Below are 22,625 nucleotides of genomic sequence, written 5' to 3' on the forward strand. Positions count from 1 at the left end.
TACCAACCCAAAATGCTTATCTCATTGTGCTAACTTTTATCATCTGGGCCTTCAATAAACAAACCTTGTAAGACAGAGCCACCTCATGCAGTGTGCTCTGAGAATGTCCATATGAAAATTCTCCTTCGTGTAAGTCTGAAACTAAAGTAAACAGATGAGCTCCACTTCAGAGAAAAGTGCACTTCCCGAAGGCCGCGCTTTGCCCTATAATAAGGACACATTACAATAGGGAAGTCCACATAAATCAGAAAAACGCCGTGCTGCTTTGCCCTGCCCCGCTGCTTTCTGATAGCATTCTGAATTTCAAGGCAAACTCAGTGAAGGTATTTTTCCCCAAAATACTAATGCATATAAATGAAATTATTAGCGGCATTCATTTTTAATGGGAAACTTAATGGAGGGCTTGCAAAAGACAGCGCTGTGCTTTGATCCTGGGAGGAAAGCCTTCTCAGCTCGGAGGGCAGGATTCTATCCCATGGGACGGTTCTGTGAGCTGACATCGGGACAACTGACAGTTCGAGGCCGTGAACTGAATGCCTTGTGAGTCAGGGCAGTGGGTGTGGAAGAACATTCTGGAAGGGCTAGTCCCAATTGAGACATAGTCAGGTAAAACAGAGTCCAAAAGCCAGTGAGCTCCACCCAAACTCACTTGGCGGTGGTATTGGAAGGGGTTGAGTTACTTTGCTTCCTAACTGAACTTTGCCTACCACTAAATTGGATGTTATGATGCTTCTTGCTGTCTGGTTGTGTTTGTTCACCCCACGTTTGATGTCACACAGCATTTGCAACCTGAAAATGTGCTGTGATCACTCCAATGATGACATCAGCGGTGGCATTCCCGGGCGGACTGAAGCCCTCTCTGCCATCTGGGTGCAAAAGTGTGTCCTTGTCACATCCTCGGAAATGCCAGCTCACCCAACCCCAGCCAGCTGGTTTACTGTGTCAATGGCACATAGGCCTCCCTCCTTGCCTCCAAGTTCACTGACATATGGAGACTCTGGGGCTATGCCTGCTGACGAGTCCTCTTTCCCTCTGCTTTTCCTTAGCTTCCCCTCTTTGTTTCCCATTCCAGCTCTGTCTCTGATTCCGCCCTCAGCCCACACCTTCTCAGGTTGTAGTACATTCTTTATATGCATGGCAGAGAGAATCTAAGACTTCTGCAAATTCCCAAGTTTGCAAATATGCCATGGGATATAATCCTCCTCATAAAATGCAGTTAAGTGTAGCTGCAAAATTCAGGCATCATGTTAAGACCATCTCTGCATCGGCAGAGTACCCAGAGCATTTATCCGGGATTAGCGAGGACTCTCCGTGGAAATAAACCACATCCCATTGCATCGCAGGAGTCATTTCATCCATGTGTTTGTCTAAACCAGCAAAATCAGGGTGGGGCTGAGGGTACGAGGCACGAAAGCTGTCCACAGCAGTCGGCTGCTCCCCAGCCTGGGGAGGGCATCCCCGACAGGAGCAGTGGACTCGCGGGCTCTCCCTCCTCCTGGGACATCAGACCCACAAGGGTGGTTGGAAACACTGATGGGGCCCTACCCAGTCCTCGAGTAATATGCTCGGTGCTGAGCTGGGGACTAGAAATGTTTAAAAAGACTCTAGATCATTTCACAAGTCCAGTCATCCAGAGGTGACAAGTGGACCCACAGAGGAAAGCCTCTCAACGTATGAACAGCTCTAGAGAGAACAGGCCTGGCCACTGACACCCACTACCCACACGATCCCTAGAGTGAGAGGTGTGGGGGCTGTTAGTGCTGCCCTGTGGGAGTCCTGGAGGCCCGGTGCTGAGCTCACAGAGGCCCCATCAACCCAGGGTGCTGGAGAATACGTCACAGCAGAGTGTGACCCCACAGCACAGTGTGACAGCACAGCACAGTGTGACAGCACAGTGTGACAGCACAGCACAGTGTGACAGCACAGCACAGTGTGACAGCACAGCACAGTGTGACAGCACAGCACAGTGTGACAACAAAACACAGTGTGACAGCACAGTGTGACAGCACAGCACAGTGTGACAGCACAGCACAGTGTGACAGCACAGCACAGTGTGACAACAAAACACAGTGTGACAGCACAGCACAGTGTGACAGCACAGCACAGTGTGACAGCACAGCACAGTGTGACAGCACAGTGTGACAGCACAGCACAGTGTGACAGCACAGTGTGACAACACAGCACAGTGTGACAGCACAGCACAGTGTGACAGCAGAGCAGAGTGTGACAGCACAGTGTGACAGCACAGCACAGTGTGACAGCACAGTGTGACAGCACAGCACAGTGGACAGCACAGTGTGACAGCACAGCACAGTGGACAGCACAGTGTGACAGCACAGTGTGACAGCACAGCACAGTGGACAGCACAGTGTGACAGCACAGCACAGTGGACAGCACAGTGTGACAGCACAGCACAGTGGACAGCACAGTGTGACAGCACAGTGTGACAGCACAGCACAGTGTGACAGCACAGTGTGACAGCACAGCACAGTGTGACAGCAGAGCAGAGTGTGACAGCACAGTGTGACAGCACAGCACAGTGTGACAGCACTGCACAGTGGACAGCACAGTGTGACAGCACAGCACAATGTGACAGCACAGTGTGACAGCACAGCACAATGTGACAGCACAGCACAGTGTGACAGCACAGCACAGTGGACAGCACAGTGTGACTGCACAGTGTGACAGCACAGTGTGACAGCACAGTGTGACAGCACAGCACAGTGGACAGCACAGCACAGTGGACAGCACAGCACAGTGTGACAGCACAGCACAGTGTGACAGCACAGTGTGACAGCACAGTGGACAGCACAGCACAGTGTGACAGCACAGTGTGACAGCACAGTGTGACAGCACAGCACAGTGGACAGCACAGTGTGACAGCACAGTGTGACAGCACAGCACAGTGTGACAGCACAGTGTGACAGCACAGCACAGTGTGACAGCAGAGCAGAGTGTGACAGCACAGTGTGACAGCACAGCACAGTGTGACAGCACTGCACAGTGGACAGCACAGTGTGACAGCACAGCACAATGTGACAGCACAGTGTGACAGCACAGCACAATGTGACAGCACAGCACAGTGTGACAGCACAGCACAGTGGACAGCACAGTGTGACTGCACAGTGTGACAGCACAGTGTGACAGCACAGTGTGACAGCACAGCACAGTGGACAGCACAGCACAGTGGACAGCACAGCACAGTGTGACAGCACAGCACAGTGTGACAGCACAGTGTGACAGCACAGTGGACAGCACAGCACAGTGTGACAGCACAGTGTGACAGCACAGTGTGACAGCACAGCACAGTGGACAGCACAGTGTGACAGCACAGTGTGACAGCACAGCACAGTGTGACAGCACAGCACAGTGGACAGCACAGCACAGTGTGACAGCACAGCACAGTGTGACAGCACAGCACAGTGTGACAACAAAACACAGTGTGACAGCACAGCACAGTGTGACAGCACAGCACAGTGTGACAGCACAGCACAGTGTGACAGCACAGCAGAGTGTGACAGCACAGTGTGACAGCACAGCACAGTGTGACAGCACAGTGTGACAGCACAGCACAGTGTGACAGCACAGTGTGACAACACAGCACAGTGTGACAGCACAGCACAGTGTGACAGCAGAGCAGAGTGTGACAGCACAGTGTGACAGCACAGCACAGTGTGACAGCACAGTGTGACAGCACAGCACAGTGGACAGCACAGTGTGACAGCACAGCACAGTGTGACAGCACAGTGTGACAGCACAGTGTGACAGCACAGCACAGTGTGACAGCACAGTGTGACAGCACAGCACAGTGTGACAGCAGAGCAGAGTGTGACAGCACAGTGTGACAGCACAGCACAGTGTGACAGCACAGTGTGACAGCACAGCACAGTGGACAGCACAGTGTGACAGCACAGCACAGTGGACAGCACAGTGTGACAGCACAGTGTGACAGCACAGCACAGTGGACAGCACAGTGTGACAGCACAGTGTGACAGCACAGCACAGTGGACAGCACAGTGTGACAGCACAGTGTGACAGCACAGCACAGTGTGACAGCACAGCACAGTGTGACAGCACAGTGTGACAGCACAGCACAGTGTGACAGCACAGTGTGACAGCACAGTGTGACAGCACAGTGTGACAGCACAGCACCGTGTGACAGCACAGTGTGACAGCACAGCACAGTGTGACAGCACAGTGTGACAGCACAGCACAGTGTGACAGCACAGCACCGTGTGACAGCACTGCACAGTGTGACAGCACAGTGTGACAGCACAGTGTGACAGCACAGCACAGTGTGACAGCACAGCACAGTGTGACAACAAAACACAGTGTGACAGCACAGCACAGTGTGACAGCACAGCACAGTGTGACAGCAGAGCAGAGTGTGACAACAAAACACAGTGTGACAGCACAGTGTGACAGCACAGCACAGTGTGACAGCACAGTGTGACAGCACAGCACAGTGTGACAGCACAGCACAGTGTGACAGCACAGTGTGACAGCACAGCACAGTGTGACAGCACAGCACAGTGTGACAGCACAGCACAGTGTGACAACAAAACACAGTGTGACAGCACAGCACAGTGTGACAGCACAGCACAGTGTGACAGCACAGCACAGTGTGACAGCACAGCAGAGTGTGACAGCACAGTGTGACAGCACAGCACAGTGTGACAGCACAGTGTGACAGCACAGCACAGTGTGACAGCACAGTGTGACAACACAGCACAGTGTGACAGCACAGCACAGTGTGACAGCAGAGCAGAGTGTGACAGCACAGTGTGACAGCACAGCACAGTGTGACAGCACAGTGTGACAGCACAGCACAGTGGACAGCACAGTGTGACAGCACAGCACAGTGTGACAGCACAGTGTGACAGCACAGTGTGACAGCACAGCACAGTGTGACAGCACAGTGTGACAGCACAGCACAGTGTGACAGCAGAGCAGAGTGTGACAGCACAGTGTGACAGCACAGCACAGTGTGACAGCACAGTGTGACAGCACAGCACAGTGGACAGCACAGTGTGACAGCACAGCACAGTGGACAGCACAGTGTGACAGCACAGTGTGACAGCACAGCACAGTGGACAGCACAGTGTGACAGCACAGTGTGACAGCACAGCACAGTGGACAGCACAGTGTGACAGCACAGTGTGACAGCACAGCACAGTGTGACAGCACAGCACAGTGTGACAGCACAGTGTGACAGCACAGCACAGTGTGACAGCACAGTGTGACAGCACAGTGTGACAGCACAGTGTGACAGCACAGCACCGTGTGACAGCACAGTGTGACAGCACAGCACAGTGTGACAGCACAGTGTGACAGCACAGCACAGTGTGACAGCACAGCACCGTGTGACAGCACTGCACAGTGTGACAGCACAGTGTGACAGCACAGTGTGACAGCACAGCACAGTGTGACAGCACAGCACAGTGTGACAACAAAACACAGTGTGACAGCACAGCACAGTGTGACAGCACAGCACAGTGTGACAGCAGAGCAGAGTGTGACAACAAAACACAGTGTGACAGCACAGTGTGACAGCACAGCACAGTGTGACAGCACAGCACAGTGTGACAGCACAGCAGAGTGTGACAGCACAGTGTGACAGCACAGCACAGTGTGACAGCACAGTGTGACAGCACAGCACAGTGTGACAGCACAGTGTGACAACACAGCACAGTGTGACAGCACAGCACAGTGTGACAGCAGAGCAGAGTGTGACAGCACAGTGTGACAGCACAGCACAGTGTGACAGCACAGTGTGACAGCACAGCACAGTGGACAGCACAGTGTGACAGCACAGCACAGTGGACAGCACAGTGTGACAGCACAGTGTGACAGCACAGCACAGTGTGACAGCACAGTGTGACAGCACAGCACAGTGTGACAGCAGAGCAGAGTGTGACAGCACAGTGTGACAGCACAGCACAGTGTGACAGCACAGTGTGACAGCACAGCACAGTGGACAGCACAGTGTGACAGCACAGCACCGTGTGACAGCACAGTGTGACAGCACAGCACCGTGTGACAGCACAGTGTGACAGCACAGCACAGTGGACAGCACAGTGTGACAGCACAGCACCGTGTGACAGCACAGCACAGTGTGACAGCACAGTGTGACAGCACAGCACAGTGTGACAGCACCGTGTGACAGCACAGCACAGTGTGACAGCACAGCACAGTGTGACAGCACAGTGTGACAGCACAGCACAGTGGACAGCACAGTGTGACAGCACAGCACCGTGTGACAGCACAGCACAGTGTGACAGCACAGCACAGTGTGACAGCACAGCACAGTGTGACAGCACCGTGTGACAGCACAGCACAGTGTGACAGCACAGCACAGTGTGACAGCACAGCACAGTGTGACAGCACCGTGTGACAGCACAGCACAGTGTGACAGCACAGCACAGTGTGACAACAAAACACAGTGTGACAGCACAGCACAGTGTGACAGCACAGCACAGTGTGACAGCAGAGCAGAGTGTGACAACAAAACACAGTGTGACAGCACAGTGTGACAGCACAGCACAGTGTGACAGCACAGCACAGTGTGACAGCACAGCAGAGTGTGACAGCACAGTGTGACAGCACAGCACAGTGTGACAGCACAGTGTGACAGCACAGCACAGTGTGACAGCACAGTGTGACAACACAGCACAGTGTGACAGCACAGCACAGTGTGACAGCAGAGCAGAGTGTGACAGCACAGTGTGACAGCACAGCACAGTGTGACAGCACAGTGTGACAGCACAGCACAGTGGACAGCACAGTGTGACAGCACAGCACAGTGGACAGCACAGTGTGACAGCACAGTGTGACAGCACAGCACAGTGTGACAGCACAGTGTGACAGCACAGCACAGTGTGACAGCAGAGCAGAGTGTGACAGCACAGTGTGACAGCACAGCACAGTGTGACAGCACAGTGTGACAGCACAGCACAGTGGACAGCACAGTGTGACAGCACAGCACCGTGTGACAGCACAGTGTGACAGCACAGCACAGTGGACAGCACAGTGTGACAGCACAGCACAGTGGACAGCACAGTGTGACAGCACAGCACCGTGTGACAGCACAGCACAGTGTGACAGCACAGTGTGACAGCACAGCACAGTGTGACAGCACCGTGTGACAGCACAGCACAGTGTGACAGCACAGCACAGTGTGACAGCACAGTGTGACAGCACAGCACAGTGGACAGCACAGTGTGACAGCACAGCACCGTGTGACAGCACAGCACAGTGTGACAGCACAGCACAGTGTGACAGCACAGCACAGTGTGACAGCACCGTGTGACAGCACAGCACAGTGTGACAGCACAGCACAGTGTGACAGCACAGCACAGTGTGACAGCACCGTGTGACAGCACAGCACAGTGTGACAGCACAGCACAGTGTGACAGCACAGCAGAGTGTGACAGCACAGTGTGACAGCACAGCACAGTGTGACAGCACAGTGTGACAGCACAGCACAGTGTGACAGCACAGTGTGACAACACAGCACAGTGTGACAGCACAGCACAGTGTGACAGCAGAGCAGAGTGTGACAGCACAGTGTGACAGCACAGCACAGTGTGACAGCACAGTGTGACAGCACAGCACAGTGGACAGCACAGTGTGACAGCACAGCACAGTGGACAGCACAGTGTGACAGCACAGTGTGACAGCACAGCACAGTGTGACAGCACAGTGTGACAGCACAGCACAGTGTGACAGCAGAGCAGAGTGTGACAGCACAGTGTGACAGCACAGCACAGTGTGACAGCACAGTGTGACAGCACAGCACAGTGGACAGCACAGTGTGACAGCACAGCACCGTGTGACAGCACAGTGTGACAGCACAGCACAGTGGACAGCACAGTGTGACAGCACAGCACAGTGGACAGCACAGTGTGACAGCACAGCACCGTGTGACAGCACAGCACAGTGTGACAGCACAGTGTGACAGCACAGCACAGTGTGACAGCACCGTGTGACAGCACAGCACAGTGTGACAGCACAGCACAGTGTGACAGCACAGTGTGACAGCACAGCACAGTGGACAGCACAGTGTGACAGCACAGCACCGTGTGACAGCACAGCACAGTGTGACAGCACAGCACAGTGTGACAGCACAGCACAGTGTGACAGCACCGTGTGACAGCACAGCACAGTGTGACAGCACAGCACAGTGTGACAGCACAGCACAGTGTGACAGCACAGCACAGTGTGACAGCACAGTGTGACAACACAGCACAGTGTGACAGCACAGCACAGTGTGACAGCAGAGCAGAGTGTGACAGCACAGTGTGACAGCACAGCACAGTGTAACAGCACAGTGTGACAGCACAGCACAGTGGACAGCACAGTGTGACAGCACAGCACAGTGTGACAGCACAGTGTGACAGCACAGTGTGACAGCACAGCACAGTGTGACAGCACAGTGTGACAGCACAGCACAGTGTGACAGCAGAGCAGAGTGTGACAGCACAGTGTGACAGCACAGCACAGTGTGACAGCACAGTGTGACAGCACAGCACAGTGTGACAGCACAGTGTGACAGCACAGCACAGTGGACAGCACAGTGTGACAGCACAGCACAGTGGACAGCACAGTGTGACAGCACAGTGTGACAGCACAGCACAGTGGACAGCACAGTGTGACAGCACAGTGTGACAGCACAGCACAGTGGACAGCACAGTGTGACAGCACAGTGTGACAGCACAGCACAGTGTGACAGCACAGCACAGTGTGACAGCACAGTGTGACAGCACAGCACAGTGTGACAGCACAGTGTGACAGCACAGTGTGACAGCACAGTGTGACAGCACAGCACCGTGTGACAGCACAGTGTGACAGCACAGCACAGTGTGACAGCACAGTGTGACAGCACAGCACAGTGTGACAGCACAGCACCGTGTGACAGCACTGCACAGTGTGACAGCACAGTGTGACAGCACAGTGTGACAGCACAGCACAGTGTGACAGCACAGCACAGTGTGACAACAAAACACAGTGTGACAGCACAGCACAGTGTGACAGCACAGCACAGTGTGACAGCAGAGCAGAGTGTGACAACAAAACACAGTGTGACAGCACAGTGTGACAGCACAGCACAGTGTGACAGCACAGCACAGTGTGACAGCACAGCAGAGTGTGACAGCACAGTGTGACAGCACAGCACAGTGTGACAGCACAGTGTGACAGCACAGCACAGTGTGACAGCACAGTGTGACAACACAGCACAGTGTGACAGCACAGCACAGTGTGACAGCAGAGCAGAGTGTGACAGCACAGTGTGACAGCACAGCACAGTGTGACAGCACAGTGTGACAGCACAGCACAGTGGACAGCACAGTGTGACAGCACAGCACAGTGGACAGCACAGTGTGACAGCACAGTGTGACAGCACAGCACAGTGTGACAGCACAGTGTGACAGCACAGTGTGACAGCACAGTGTGACAGCAGAGCAGAGTGTGACAGCACAGTGTGACAGCACAGCACAGTGTGACAGCACAGTGTGACAGCACAGCACAGTGTGACAGCACAGCACAGTGTGACAGCACAGCACAGTGTGACAGCACAGCACAGTGTGACAGCACAGTGTGACAGCACAGCACAGTGTGACAGCACAGCACCGTGTGACAGCACAGTGTGACAGCACAGCACAGTGTGACAGCACAGTGTGACAGCACAGCACAGTGTGACAGCACAGTGTGACAGCACAGCACAGTGGACAGCACAGTGTGACAGCACAGCACAGTGTGACAGCACCGTGTGACAGCACAGTGTGACAGCACAGTGTGACAGCACAGCACAGTGTGACAGCACAGTGTGACAGCACAGTGTGACAGCACAGTGTGACAGCACAGTGTGACAGCACAGTGTGACAGCACAGTGTGACAGCACAGTGTGACAGCACAGCACAGTGGACAGCACAGTGTGACAGCACAGTGTGACAGCACAGCACAGTGTGACAGCACAGTGTGACAGCACAGTGTGACAGCACAGTGTGACAGCAGAGCAGAGTGTGACAGCACAGTGTGACAGCACAGCACAGTGTGACAGCACAGCACAGTGTGACAGCACAGCACAGTGTGACAGCACAGCACAGTGTGACAGCACAGCACAGTGTGACAGCACAGTGTGACAGCACAGCACAGTGTGACAGCACAGCACCGTGTGACAGCACAGTGTGACAGCACAGCACAGTGTGACAGCACAGTGTGACAGCACAGCACAGTGTGACAGCACAGTGTGACAGCACAGCACAGTGTGACAGCACAGCACAGTGTGACAGCACAGCACAGTGTGACAGCACAGTGTGACAGCACAGCACAGTGTGACAGCACAGTGTGACAGCACAGTGTGACAGCACAGTGTGACAGCACAGCACAGTGTGACAGCACAGTGTGACAGCACAGCACCGTGTGACAGCACAGCACAGTGGACAGCACAGTGTGACAGCACAGTGTGACAGCACAGCACAGTGTGACAGCACAGTGTGACAGCACAGTGTGACAGCACAGCACAGTGTGACAGCACAGCACAGTGTGACAGCACAGCACCGTGTGACAGCACAGTGTGACAGCACAGCACAGTGTGACAGCACAGCACAGTGGACAGCACAGTGTGACAGCACAGCACAGTGTGACAGCACAGTGTGACAGCACAGCACCGTGTGACAGCACAGGTGCCATCACCTCGTGCTGCCCCTCCTCCCTGAGGGCTACCTCCTCCTTCTTTGGCTGTGGAAGTGACTGGAACCCTGTCGTCGTAAGGATCGTGACAGGTGATTGTGTCATGAGGTGGACCTCCGTCATCAGTCACCTCTTCCTGAATAGACACATTGCTTATAAAATGGTTATGGTCTGTGTTCTGGTTTTCAATGCTGACATAAGGCACAGACCCCAGGGCCTTTGAGCCGATGGAGGGAGACCCAGGACCAGTCTCAGCTGGAAGTCTTGCGCAGTGACGCAGATGCTGCGGTGTGGTGCTCTGACCTCAATCGGGGCCTGGGCCACGATGATGGATGAGGTTGGGTGGGGAGCCCGCAGGTGACAGGCCAGGGAAGGCTGATGGGCGCTGAGCCGCTGGGCCCCAAGCAGGTCAGCTGACAAGCCGCGGCTCCTGCGTCTGCAGACAGAGCGAGGCTAGAAGATAGCAGGAAGTGCAGGCCTGAGGAGTCTGCCCAGCTGGGGCGCATGGAGCCAGCGTGGGACGCGGGGCCGGAGCAGGACATGGGGCCGACATGGGACGTGGGGCCGGGGTGGGACGCGGGGGCCGGCGTGCGACGCGGGGCCGGGGTGGGATGCAGGGCTGGGAGGGACGTGGGGCCAGTGTGGGATGTGCGGTCAGGGTGGGACGCAGGGCAGGCAGGGGACACGGGGTGCGCGCAGCCGGCATGGGACGCGGCGCGTGTGGGGCTAGCGTGGGATTCAGGGCTGGCGTGGAATGTGGGGTGTGTGGGGCCAGTGTGGGACACGTGGCAGGGCTTCTCTCGTGGGAGAGAGTGATCCAGAAATACGCTGAATAGTGGAACATTTGCAGAGGCGCTGAAAGGTCCAGACTAGAATGCCACACCCCAGAAACCCCAGGAGCCCTGGTGTTTGTGAGTTGCCTGCGAGATGCCAGGGAGGAGTGAGAAAGGGAGCCACCAAGTGATGCACCCAGCTCCCGCGCGGCCCGTCCCGCGCTGTCCATCCCGCGCTGTCCGTCCAGGGCTGTCCATCCCGCGCTGTCCGTCCCGCGCTGCCCGTCCAGGGCTGTCCATCCCGCGCTGCCCATCCCGCGCTGTCCATCCCACACTGCCCGTCCCGCGCTGCCCATCCCACACTGTCCGTCCCATGCTGTCCGTCCCGTCCCGCGCTGCCCGTCCCGCGCTGCCCATCCCGCGCTGTCCGTCCCGTCCCACGCTGCCCGTCCCGCGCTGTCCATCCCATGCTGCCCGTCCTGCACTGTCCGTCCCGCGCTGCCCGTCCCACGCTGTCCGTCCCGTCCCGCGCTGCCCGTCCCGTGCTGCCCGTCCCATGCTGCCCGTCCCGCGCTGCCCGTCCCATGCTGCCCATCCCATGCTGCCCGTCCCATGCTGTCCATCCCGCGCTGCCCGTCCCGCGCTGCCCGTCCCGCGCTGCCCGTCCCGCGCTGTCCGTCCCGCGCTGCCCGTCCCGCACTGCCCGTCCCGCGCTGCCCGTCCTGACAGGGCGCTGTCCATCCCAACGGGGCACAGACTGGGGCCTCCCTCCTGGCTGAGCGGGCGGCACGGGCACAGCGTGCTCAGCATGTGAGGACGGTCCCCTGACATCGCCCTTTGAACCAGTGTGGTTTAAGGAAGCTGGAACTCGCTCTGTGATCTAAGAAATACTTTTCCTCTGAAAACAAGGCTGTCAGTGGATTCTGCCAAGAGCCATCCCCAACTCGCAGGGTCCTGGAGAAAGGCCCGGGGCCCGGGGGCCACTGAGGGACCCAGAGACCCACAGAGCATCTGTGACCAGAAGCAGAGGCCTTTCTTTCAATCAAGTTGTGTAGATTCTGCATCCCTGGCTGAGTGTGATGGCTCTCTGTGTGCGTGTGTGTGTGTGTGTGAGTGTGTGTGCAGCACAGAACTCAAAACTGTCGCAAAATCCAGACAGGCCACGGTCTGCACAGCCAAGCTCTCCGCATGCCCTGGGCACACTCGGAGGCCTCAGCATCCAGGCATTTGAAAGGGTAATTAGCGCGCGACGCGGTCCGGCGTCCTCCAAGGGCCAGTGCGCGTCCTGTTTGTCACCGTTTCTCTCCTAATCCCCTCTAATGAGGGTTTATGTTAACACGGATAAGCCCGTGCGGAGTGCTCCGTGTCTCTCGGAGCCCACAGCAGACCCGCTGCTCCAGTGTCAGTGCCCCTGGCGACAAGGCCCGGCACGGGCAGGCGGGCACCGGGCCTCCCCGAGGGTCTCTTCCGTCTGTAATCGCCGCTGTCCGTGAGCATTCCCATGCTGTGTCTCTGCTTGAAGGTCCTGGTCAGCTTACACCCCTCCGTTGATGGCTTGCAGGTAGCAGCTTTAGGGCCCGGCAGAGCTGCCGTCCTCTTCCTGCGAACGTCCACCTACCCGGATGGGAGTGGCCGCTTCTGTGCCCGTGGACCCAGAACGTGGGCGAAGGCCCACTCATGAGAGTGGGCTGCTGCCCTGGGAGGAGCAGGCTGAGGTGGAGTCAGACTGGGCCTTTCTCTCCCTGGAGCAGCATTGAGTGACTGTCTCAGCCAGGGGGTGGTGCTGGGGAGGGGTGTCCTGCGGGCCAGCACTCACTATAATGCCCACGCAAACAACACTGGAGGAAGAAGAGGCAAAAAACTAATAACCGTGATGTAATAAAGACAGAAGCCATATAATGCACTGCACATGAAGTTGAATGTATGCGTAGAGACAGAATCAAACAGTCTTCATGAAGTTGCATACATGATACACGTTTGATAAATACACATGGAAGTTACATGGATGGTATCTACACATGATCACATCTAGTCTTTGTGAAGTTGCACCTGGTGTATGCAGATTATTACATTTATCCTGCAGGAAGTTGCGTGTTTGTCATATGCACTTACTGTATACTCATGTATGCATGACATGACATACATAGTATACACCTTATGTATTTAGTCTTTGTTGAGCTGCATGAGTGCATAGACACATGATCACTTGTAGTCTGAAGACGTGTGTATGTGTAAATATGCACTATAGGATGTCATCTGCTCACTAATTCTGGTATAAAAGACGTTACCAGTCTCATTGTACAGACTACCAGGTCTTGAGAACCAGAGACCAAATGGCCTCACTAGGACCCACCATGCTTCCCTCTGCCCCACAAACCAGTCCAGCAGGGGCTGCCGCCGCCATGCCACCACCGCCACACCTGCAGTCTGGCACTGGGATGGCACCCAGCTGGAGTCTGGAGGAATCTTCACAACAGGTGCCCAGGGCTGAGGCTTCTCCAGAGAACCCAGCTGTCCCAAGTGAGTGCTGATCCTTCCCTGTGAGACCACCGGACCTCCCTCAAGGGGTCCGGGGCAGAGCAGGTGAGGGGTCATCCGCACCCTCAGGCTCCACCTGACCAGGAAAGCGTTTGTCTCTGAGGACCAGCCCATCTTCCAGCGCTGTGGGGCAGAGCTGGAGGAAGCCACGGCGCAGCTCTGCTTTCTGCCCAAGTGAACAACATCCCATTGGGACACTGGGCCCCTCTGGAAGACATGAGTCTTTTCAGCGTGGGAGTTTGAACTCAGAGCCGGTGCTTCACCATGTAAGCCAGGCTCCCAGCAGTTTCATTTTCTTTAGATCTTCTGCCTGGGTCAGCCTGGACCGTGAGCCTCCTATTTCACATCTCACATAGCTAGGACAACACGCAGGAATACCACGCCTAACTATTAGTTGAGATGGGGCAGGGATCGCACACACACATTCTGCTCAGGCTGGCTTCAATAGAGATCTTCCTGATATCCACGTCCTGAACAGCAGAGATTACAGGCCAGAGCCGCCTTGCCGCTCTGTGGACCAGCTCTGTAAGGCGACGTGCCGCTTTCTGCCTTGGGCCAGTTGTGCAGAGCACTGGGGTATTGGCTCATAGCGCACACAGGCCCTCGTGCAAACTGAGTGCGATTTGCAGGCAAGAGTGTCAGTACGGGGTCACAGTCACACTGCGAATGCATCTGGATTTAGCAAATGCCACCAGAGGACCCTGTGTTAAATCTGAAATTCAGACAGACAGCACACGCTTTTAGTGCACGTATGTCCCACGCGGTCTTGGCCAGTCCTCACCCTCGCCAGCGCTCAGCTCTTCCGAACTGTCAACACAACTCGGCGTCCGGAGTCTTGTCTGGCACCCCACGCGGGGTTTGCACTGTGTCTTCAGAGCGAGCAGAGTCTCCGTGGTGGAGGAGATTCCGTCTCCCACCCGCGGACTACGCCCCCCGGGCGGCCCTCTCTGTTGACACAGTTGGAGCTGGGCAGAGCCCCCGCCTCGTGGGAAAGATAAATCACCCCTCGAGCCCGCTCCCTGCCAAGCTTTTCTGCTGAGGCTGCAAGGGAAGGTCAGATTTATGACCTTGGCGATGGACTTGCACGGTCACGTCCTCACCAGCTCCGAGCCCGACCCCGCAGGGCCGGGGCTGCCGGCCAAGCAGCCCGAAGCCCACGGGAGGATGTTTTGATCACATTTTTCCTAAGCACTGAAAGTACTAATCCAGGCACTTTAAAAAGGAAAGTAGTAAACGTCTGCTAAACATGGGAAGAGATGGCTCGGAACCCCAGGGGCTCAGCTGCACAGGCCTGGGGTTGGGCTGGGACCAGGCCGGCAGGGCCCCACACGCTGCTCACCCCGAGCTGATCTCACCAGCACACACATGCATGCACACACAAGCACCAGCACACACACGGGTGCACACACAAGCACCAGCACACACGCACACACACAAAGACCAGCACACACACGCGCATGCACACACACAAGCACCGGCACACATGCGGGTGTGCACACACACATGCACACACACAAACACCAGCACACACATGTACACACACAAGCACCAGCACACACAAGCACCAGCACACATGCGCGTGCACACACAAACACCAGCACACAGGCACGTGCACACACAAGCACTGGCACATGCGTGGGTGCGCACACTTAAGCATAGCACACATGTGCATACATATAAGCATCAGCACTCACACATATGCACACACATAAGTGCACACAAAGAAACTAGAGAAAAGGATGGTTCAACATACAAAAAGCAAAACTCCACATTATATACACCAACAGAATGGAGGAGAGCATTCTTAGGCTGGTCTCCATCAGTGTGGGAAAGGCCTTTGATAAAATTCAACCTTCCTTCAGGATGAAAACACTGGACCTACATGTATAGAGGACATGATTCCATGCACTAAGGGCTGTTAGCAGAAGCCCGCCATTCCCCACTGTGGGCCGGGAGCCCCAGGGGCTCTGCGAGGTCTGCGACCAGACCAGGCTGTCCCAGCCACTCAAGCCTTGATTCAGTGCAACACCGCCAGACCCAGAGGTGCCCGGCAAGCGGAAGAAAGAAAAGACTTCCAGATTAGAAAAGAGGAATTGAAGCGCTCACTCACTGCAAATGAAGAACAAAACAAAGAAAAGCAGGAAAAAATAAAGATCAAGGTGGAGAAAAGGAAACCAAGAAAGCAACGTCATTCATAATGTACAAAGAAGGAAATATAAAAGAATACTTTTAAGGAAAGACATAAAAGATGGCGGCCATGAAAATGACACAGGTGAAGTGTACACACAAAAAGTGTGCACACCTGTGCTTGTGCAGCGGAAGAATGTCAGAATGTGCAAATGCCCAAATAGTGTCCGTTTTAACATTTCACTACTCGGCATCAAAATACACTACAAAGCTATAGTAATGAAAACTGCATGGTTCTGACATAAAAACAGATGCATGCACCAGTGAAGCAGAACAGAGACCTTGGACGTAAAGACTGGCATGGACAGCCAGCAGGTCTTCAACCACGGTGCTGTGGACACTTGGTTGAGAAAGGACAGCCTTTTCAATCCATGGTTCTGGGAGAATCGGCTCTCCATGCACAGAAGAATGAACCAGAACCTCTCACTGGTGTAGAGATCAACTCCAAATTAAAGCCTGACCTGTAAAACCTGAAGCTCTGTATCAGACAGATCTGAGCAGAAATACTTCAAGACATTGACATGAGAAAAGATATTTGGGCAAAATCCCAGGAGTGCAAATGAACAATGGCTAAATGTGATTAACCCAAGCTAAAAGATTTTATACAAAAGAACTCAAACGGAAAGATTTGATTGCAAAAGAGCAAGCGTCACAACGGAGAGAAGGCCGTCTTTGCAAACTGTTCATCAACAAGAGATTCGTATCCAGAGCACACAAGGAATGAAAACATCTCCTGGAAGAAAGTAAATACAGAACCCAAACAACCCAACTTTAAAATGCAAAATAGACCAAAGCAATCCCTTTTTTCCCATGGTAATTCATACAAATATCCACAAGTTTGTGAGAAAAGTCTCAGCGTTGCTCACCATGGGGAGGTGCCAGGCCGCACACCCTACCAGGGAGCAGCCACGCCATCCGTGGGGGACGAGGGCGGGTGTGGGGGGCCCGGGGGCCAGGCTTCCCCGGGCACCGGCGGTGGAGGCCCCTGCCACTTGCCCGGCGTCCCGAGGGAAGGCACGGAGTGCATGGGGGACACCCCGGCACCCCACGCTCCGGCAGCACTCAGCCCAGCACCATCCACCCCGAGTGAGGTGCGCACCAGAGGTGCTGATGCTAAGTGAACAAAGCCAGAGTCCCACCTGATGTCATGCATGTGCAATCTGAGCAGGTTGCCAACCTAGGAGCTGGGGCAGGGAGGGGAGGCTGGGGGAGAGGGGAGGCGGCGGAGGGGAGGCTGGGGAGAGAGGGGAGGATCAGAGGCCCGGGGAAGAGAGGGGACCAGGCTCAGCGCACACGGGTGGTCAGATAGGAGTGTGTTCCTGGGAAGCGATACAGCACGCACTGTCCTGAGCGTCTAGACGCAGGTCACGCTGGCCTGAGGGGTTGACAGACTGGAAGTTACACCATGCCCCCCGCACTGAAATCGCACCCGGGACCCAGGAACATGTGCAGTGTTTATGTCCTGAGGATCAGACAGAAGAAGTGTCCGAACACGGAGATATTAGAAACTCGGGGAGGAACGCAAGGGTGCTGCCATGGAGGGGGTTCGGGGGGAGGACAAAGACCTGGGCTCAACGGAGAAGGGAAGGGGTCGCTGTTCTCTGGCTCTGAGGACTCTGTAAGGCAGGCCTCTGGGCTGTGCGGAGTGACGCGGGAGGGGACTGGCTGTGGTCATCTTGGAGACCCACCCCGGTGCCCTGCCGTGTGCTTGGACAGCAGAGTCAGTTTGCAGGCCTTACTTGTGGACTTTCTCCAATATTTCAATATTTTCAAGGTTAGATATTACGTTTATTTGAAAAAGACTTTATATAAAACAGATAAAGTACGAGAAAGGTAGCCTGGTGATTACCAGCAAGACATGAACAGACAAGGGAGCGAGAGGCCGTCGGTGCGGGGCAGCCTGGGGTCAAGGGCAGGAAGGCAAGCGGAGTCAGGAACGGAGAACGGGGTGAGGAAAGCCTTAAGAAAAGGAGAAAAGGCGCTGAGAACGTGGCCTAGTGGTAGAGCACTTGCCTAGCATGCATGAAGCCCTGGGTTCAATTCCTCAGTACCACATACACAGAAAAAGCTGGAAGTGGTGCTGTGGCTCAAGTGGTAGGGTGCTAGCCTTGAGTAAAAGAAGCTCAGGGACAGTGCCCAGGCCCTGAGTTCAAGCCCCAGGATGGGAGATTGGAAAGAAAAGTGAGACTCAAACTCAGGCATGAATTCAGTAGGTCATGTTTTGGACACACAAAGTAACAGGTGACATACTTTTTCTACAGAAGCCAGAGGCACATTGGTGTGAGCTGCTGGCGGGCGGGCATCGCCCGGGCACGCTGCGCCGTGGCGTGGGACCCCTCTCCGGTCCTCAGGCATGCCCTTAGCATGCCCTTTCTTATTCTCGGGTTCCCTCTGAACTCAGGGAGTGGAGAAAAGATGGTGACCCCAGCAAGGCACCTGTGTACCTCTGTGACGAAGCTTCCTGCCTGTCTGGGCACAACCACTGCTCACAGATGTGCTCTGGAAGAGCAGCGTGTGGGCCACACACTGCCCCTGAGAGGACCCAAGGGGACCCAAGGGGGTTGTACCCCCCCAATGGGAACAGCTGAATCACATCCTGATAACTTAGAGTTCCCGTTCCTTCAATTACTCAATGTGAGACCACACAAACAGGACGGTATAACCAGGCATCACGCTTTAAACATTTCTCTAATAATCCCAGATTTTAAATGACCACACTTAGAATAATGAAGGATTTGCTTGCACAGAATATTGTTGCTGTTACAGGTGCCAGGACGAAGCCGTGATTGCCTTGAGCTTAGGGGATTTTTCTCCAGTTAGTTTTCATATTATAGAACGGGGTAGAGTGTGGACACAAACACCAAGCGCACCATATTGAGTGTTCATAGTGCCTGAGAGCCCTGCAGAGACCCTAGGACCAGCACTCCTGACCTCCAGAGAAGGAGAGCCTCCAGAGTCCAGCACGGCCGCTCCTTCTGATGAGCAGACAAGGTGCTGGCCCCTGTGAGCCCCTGGGCAAGGATCCTACCTTTTATGCTCTTCCCTCCCTCCTTCCTCCTTCTTTCCTCCTTCCTCCTTCTTTCCTCCTTCCTTCCTTCCTTCCTTCCTCCATCCCTCTCTTCCTCCCTCCTTCCTTCCTTCCTTCCTTCCTTCCTTCCTTCCTTCCTTCCTTCCTTCCTTCCTTCCTCCCTCCCTCCCTCTCTTCCTCCCTCCCTCCCTCCTTCCTCCTTCCTTCCTTCCTTCCTTCCTTCCTTCCTTCCTTCCTTCCTTCCTTCCTTCCTTCCTTCCTTCCTTCCTTCCTTCCCTCCCTCCTTCTCCCTTTTGCACAGGGTCTTGCACATGCTAGACACATTCTCTCTCCTGTAAACTAAGCCCTCAGCCTCACAATTCAGCTTTCTTCAGGAAAGTGAGCCAGGACCAGGTCAAGGTGGAGAAGAGTCTGTGGGTTGAGGTGGTGAGCAGGTGAGACCTCTCAAATAAGCCCATAATTCAGTGACTGGTTTCCTCTCTGGCCCTGGGGGGGAGGGGAGGAGGGAGCGACCTAGCGATCGCCTCTCCCCGACAGGCCGCTGGCCGGAGCCCCGCTGCAGGCTCTGAACAGGGGCTGGTGTGGGTTGCACGGCAGGCCCTGTGTGTTTTTCTCATTAACCTGGCCAGGGTGGCAGTCACGTGCTGCTGTGCGCCATCGAGAGGGAAGAGGAATGTGCTGAAGTCGCCAGGATTGCAGGCCAAGTGGCTGCACACACTGCTGGAGAACACGCTACCCACACGCTACCCACACGCTACCCACACGCTACCCACACGCTACCCACACACTACCCACATGCTACCCACACGCTACCCACACACTACCCACATGCTACCCACACGCTACCCACACACTACCCCACACACTACCCCACACTACCCCACACTACCCACACACTACCCACACACTACCCCCACACTACCCCCACACTACCCCCACACTACCCACACACTACCCCACACTACCCACACACTACCCCACACTACCCCCACACTACCCCCCACACTACCCCCACACTACCCCCACACTACCCCACACTACCCACACACTACCCCCACACTACCCACACACTACCCCACACTACCCCCATACTACCCCACACTACCCACACACTACCCACACACACTACCCCCACACTACCCCACACTACCCCACACTACCCCCACACTACCCACACTACCCACACACTACCCACACACTACCCCCACACTACCCCCACACTACCCCACACACTACCCCACACTACCCCACACTACCCCCACACTACCCACACTACCCACACACTACCCACACACTACCCCCACACTACCCCCACACTACCCCCACACTACCCCCCACACTACCCCCACACTACCCCCACACTACCCCACACTACCCCCATACTACCCCACACTACCCACACACTACCCACACACACTACCCCCACACTACCCCACACTACCCCACACTACCCCCACACTACCCACACTACCCACACACTACCCACACACTACCCCCACACTACCCCCACACTACCCCACACACTACCCCACACTACCCCCACACTACCCCCACACTACCCACACACTACCCCCACACTACCCACACACTACCCCACACTACCCCCACACTACCCCCACACTACCCCCACACTACCCCCACACTACCCACACACTACCCCACACTACCCCCACACTACCCCCATACTACCCACACACTACCCCACACTACCCCCACACTACCCCCATACTACCCACACACTACCCCCACACTACCCCCACACTACCCACACACTACCCACACACTACCCACACACTACCCACACACTACCCCACACTACCCCCACACTACCCCACACTACCCCACACTACCCCCACACTACCCCCACACTACCCACACACTACCCCCACACTACCCCCACACTACCCACACACTACCCACACACTACCCCACACTACCCACACACTACCCCACACTACCCCCACACTACCCCCACACTACCCCACACTACCCACACACTACCCCCACACTACCCCACACTACCCACACACTACCCCCACACTACCCCACACTACCCCACACTACCCCCACACTACCCCCACACTACCCCACACTACCCACACACTACCCCCACACTACCCCACACTACCCCACACTACCCCCACACTACCCCCACACTACCCACACACTACCCACACACTACCCACACACTACCCACACTACCCACACCCACACTACCCCCACACTACCCACACTACCCACACACTACCCCACACTACCCCCATACTACCCCACACTACCCCCATACTACCCCCACACTACCCACACACTACCCCACACTACCCACACACTACCCCCACACTACCCCACACTACCCCCACACTACCCACACTACCGCCACACTACCCACACACTACCCCACACTACCCCCACACTACCCCCACACTACCCCCACACTACCCACACACTACCCACACACACCCCACACTACCCCACACTACCCCACACTACCCCCACACTACCCCCAACTACCCACACACTACCCCACACTACCCCCACACTACCCCAACTACCCACACACTACCCCCACACTACCCCCACACTACCCACACACTACCCACACACACCCACACACTACCCACACACTACCCCACACTACCCCCACACTACCCCACACTACCCCACACTACCCCCACACTACCCCCACACTACCCACACACTACCCCACACTACCCCCACACTACCCACACACTACCCACACACTACCCCACACTACCCCACACTACCCCACACTACCCCCACACACCCCACTACCCCACACTACCCACACACTACCCCCACACTACCCCACACACCCCCACACTACCCCACACTACCCCCACACTACCCCCACACTACCCACCACTACCCACACCACTACCCCCACACTACCCACACACTACCCACACTACCCACACTACCCACACTACCCACACACTACCCCACACTACCCACACACTACCCCACACTACCCCCATACTACCCCACACTACCCCCATACTACCCCCACACTACCCCACACACTACCCCACACTACCCACACACTACCCCCACACTACCCCCACACTACCCCCACACTACCCCACACTACCCCACACTACCCACACACTACCCCCACACTACCCACACACTACCCACACACTACCCACACACTACCCCACACTACCCCACACTACCCCACACACTACCCCCACACTACCCCCACACTACCCCCACACTACCCCCACACTACCCCACACTACCCACACACTACCCCCATACTACCCCCACACTACCCCCACACTACCCCCACACTACCCCACACTACCCCCACACTACCCCACACTACCCCCACACTACCCCCATACTACCCCACACTACCCCACACTACCCCCACACTACCCCACACA

This window comes from Dipodomys merriami, unplaced genomic scaffold (genome assembly GCF_024711535.1).
Source record: "Dipodomys merriami isolate MVZ:Mamm:240054 unplaced genomic scaffold, mDipMer1.0.p SCAF_32, whole genome shotgun sequence".
Classification (NCBI taxonomy): domain Eukaryota; kingdom Metazoa; phylum Chordata; class Mammalia; order Rodentia; family Heteromyidae; genus Dipodomys; species Dipodomys merriami.